Source organism: Solanum verrucosum, unplaced genomic scaffold (genome assembly GCF_900185275.1).
Source record: "Solanum verrucosum unplaced genomic scaffold, falcon-dt-bn FXZP01001307.1, whole genome shotgun sequence".
NCBI lineage: Eukaryota > Viridiplantae > Streptophyta > Magnoliopsida > Solanales > Solanaceae > Solanum > Solanum verrucosum.
In genome coordinates this window covers 5,813-9,811 of record NW_026019518.1, presented here as the reverse complement: position 1 = coordinate 9,811, position 3,999 = coordinate 5,813, and the positions used below count along the sequence as shown (strand labels likewise).

At 36.4% G+C, this 3,999-nt stretch overlaps 1 pseudogene; it reads left to right on the top strand.

The window, feature by feature from the left end:
• Window positions 1-2,201: 2,201 nt before the first annotated feature.
• Window positions 2,202-3,495, top strand: LOC125831897 (UDP-glycosyltransferase 75C1-like; annotated as a pseudogene).
• Window positions 3,496-3,999: the final 504 nt, after the last annotated feature.

Sequence of the window (3,999 nt, the reverse complement as noted above, 5' to 3'; positions counted from 1 at the left end):
AATAATCGAATAAAATGGCTCAAATTTGAACTTCAAAAAGATATTATTACCTGAATTGTATTTGCTCTTTCTCAGTTTTGCATAATTAAAGAGGCAAATTAAAGAAACACCAAAAAATTTAAAGAAGACATATTATGTTGATGGTTCTTTTTCTACGGTTTTCAACAAGCATTGATTGTATGCTTTATTAGATTAAGTAATGGGAAGATAATAAAACTATCCTTACCAGCTCGCCTGGCGGCTTTATACTAATCACACCTCTCTTTGGGCTCACACCTTGATTCACCGGTAACACTCTAGGCCCGTGACTTCTTCTCATTCCTTCATTTGGAAGAACATCCTCATCGGAGGAAGAATTTGTTCCTAAGCTACTGCGTGGAACCCTGCAACTGGTACTTCTATCAACATATGGAATCATCGATGGATCCCAGAAACCCCCACTCTCAGAGCTATCCTTCATGGCCTCCTGAAACAAGGCGAGGGTCGCCTCAATTTATCTTCTCTTTGGAATGGAGAGGGTTGGGACTGGTAAAAAATTTCCTTCGTGCTCCCAACCCCTTTAATTCTCCAACCCTCCGGAATTCGCCCTAATAAAGATTTGGGCGATCTTGACCAACCCTACTGGGCCCTCAATAGCAATGGTATCTTCACCACTAAATCTATCCAAAGGATCATCACCCCTCCCAGCCATCAACCTTGCATTTTTTCTTGGATTTGGAAACTTAAAACCTTGGAGAAGCTCAAAGTCTTCCTTTGGTTGTGCTCTCAAGGTCGCTTACCCACTCGTGCTTACCTACATCGTATTGGTGTCGATACCAACCCCTCTTGTCCAATTTGTCGTCACTCTCTCGAAACTATTACCCATATCTTCTTCGATTGTCATATAGCCCGTACGTTTTGGCTAGATTTAGGCATCAACATTTCCCAAATCCATTTCCAGCAAAATCTTTGGCTCCTCACTCTCAAGGATTTGAACCCTCCTTATGACCATGGTTTGTATAAATGGATTAAACTTCTTCCCTTTGCCCTTTGGCATCTCCTGGCTCAACAGAAACCATAACACCCATAACGGTAAAAGCGACATCCCCTTTCCTCCACGGTCAAAGAAAAAATCATTGAATACATTACCACAATCAGTCCCCAAGCAATCATAAACGCTACAGTAGATATCCACGTCAAATGGTTCCCTCCCCCTATCGGTTTTTACAAGCTTAACATTGATGGTGCCTTATCAAAACATAAGAAAACGGTGGATCAGTGGTGTCATTCGGGACGCCCACTGGAAAGTGGAGAATGGGCTTCCACAAAAAAGTTATAGTCACAACCATACTATGATAGAACTGGAAGCCCTCCTTACCGGCTTAAACATTGGCTCACGCTTATAATTTTAGCCCTATTGAAGTCGAAACTGATTCCGTTGAGGCCATAGAACTCCTAGAAAAGATGCAACCAACTTACAGTTCCATTGTTCTACATTGCAGGTCAATATTGAAGAAGTTGGAGAGTCCAGTGGTGCGCCATAGCCTCCGCCAAGGGAACAAGGTTGCCGGACGTTTTGTCCAGATTAGGTTGCAAGCTAACACAGACCAATAATCCACGTATCCTCCTAGCTCCACCTGATATAGTAAAGAAGAAGCTACAAGCTGATCAAGTTGGAGCATCTTCTATTAAAATAGTAGTATGGTCTACCTGTAATAAGTTAGCTCGTTTTGGTAACCTATCTGTAATCGCAGGTACTAATAGCGATAATGTAATGTCCAGTACGTAATTACTATATATATATTCCCTTTTGCCAAAAAAAATTGTAACTAAATAACAACACATGGCTTTATTACAAAAATGTCCTTCTTTGTTTGCTTTGTTGGAGATATATCGTACAATTTTTGTAGCTTTGTTTGTCCCTCTCTTGTTAGCTTATATAAAAATGGTTAAAAATTTTATAGTACATCTTACGTAAAATTTGGTACAATTTATATTGCTAATCGTACAATGTTTGATGTGATGTTGGTCCTCCCAACTGTCACTTATTAATAAGAGTTTCAAAAGGAGATTATTACCTGAATTGTATTTGCTCTTTCTCAATTTTGCGTAATTAAAAAGTCAAATAAAGAAACACAAAAAAATTTAAAGAAGACAAATTATTTTTATGGTTCTTTTTCTACGGTTTCAACAAAAGTAATTAAGGAACAAACATTGATTGTATGGCGAACACCATAGCTTCCACCGCACCCAAGGGCTTAAACTTGGTGGCATTCTCTGACGGATTTGACGATGGTTTCAAGTCTGACGTAGATGATTCTAAACGTTACATGTCGGAGATAGGAAGTTATGGGTCCCAAACATTAAGAAATATCATTCTGAAGAGTTTTAGTTAAGGGACATCCTGTCACATCCCTCGTCTACAATCTTCTGCTACCTTGGACAGCTAAGGTAGCGTGTGAACTCCACATCCCGCCCGCGTTACTATGAATTCAACTACTAACTGTGCTAGACATATACTACTATTACTTTAATGGCTATGAGGATGAAATGAAGTGTAGCTCAAATGATCCAAATTGGAGTATCCAATTGCCAAGGCTTCCATTACTAAAAAGCCAAGATCCTCCTTCTTTTTAGTTTCATCTAGCTCTAAAGATGATAAATATAGTTTGCTCTACCAATATTTAAAGAGCAACTAGAAACATTAGATGGTGAAGAAAATCCAAAGGTACTTGTGAATACATTTGATGCATTAGAGCTAGAGCCACTCAAAGCTATTGAAAAAATACAATTTAATTGGAATTGGACCATTAATTCCTTCATCATTCTTGGATGGAAAAAGATTCCTTGGAGTCTTCATTTGGTGGTGTTCTTTTTCAAAAGTCAAATGATGACTACATGGAATGGTTAAAACACAGAGCCTAAATCATCAATTGTTTATATCTCATTTGGGAGTCTAATGAACTTATCAAGAAACTAAAAGGAGGAGATAACAAAAGGTTGATAGATATTAAAAGGCCATTCTTATGGGTAATAAGAGATCAAAAATAAAATAAAATGAAAGAAGTAGGAAAAGAAGAAGAGAAATTAAGTTGCATTTTGGAATTAGAGAAGCAAGGGAAAAATAGTACCATGGTGTTCACAACTTGAAGTCCTAACACATCCATCTTTAGGATGTTTTATCTCACACCATGGATGGAATTTGACTATAGAAAGTTTGTCGTCAGGCGTGCCTGTAGTGGCATTTCCTCATTGGACAGATCAAGGAACTAATGCAAAGTTTATTTAAGATGTTTGGAAGACAGGTGTCAGGATGAGAATGAATGAAGATGGTTGGTTGAGAGTGAAGAGATAAAAAGGTGCATAGAAATTGTAATGGATGGTGGAGTAAAACGACAAGAAATGAGAAATACTGCACAAAAATGGAAAGCATCGAAAGGGAAGCTGTTGAAAGAAGGTGGATCTTCATAAGTGTATCTAAAAGCTTTTGTTGAAGAAGTTGGCAAAGGTTGTTGAAAATTAAATTTCTTTGTGAGAAATTGTTTTTTTCTAATTGTAATTTTCTTCTTTTTTTTTCACAATAAAAATTTAGAGTTCTATACATCGACAACGTGAAAGAATTATTATAATTATTTACTTTTCATTATAAGTAAGCCTACTTAATCTAGAAAATATGGCATGCAACCTGTCGGGTTCAACCTAAATTCCAAATTTTCAATGCAGAATATGAATTTACATGAAGAGATGAATAGAAAAATACAAGAAATAATAGATATGACTTCTAAATATTTTTAAAAATAAGTTGGTTAAATACTTAAAACTTGAATCTATAGATTTTAAATTCCGAATATACGTCTCTACTTACTATCGATTAAATTACGGAAATAAATTCTATCAGTTAATTGTGTCAAAAAGATTACACCATCAAGTCGCTCACTTTAAATGAAAACCATAAGTAATACCTTATGCAAATATTAATTAAAACTAGAATGAAATCTTCTGTGTAAGAATTCTTTTACA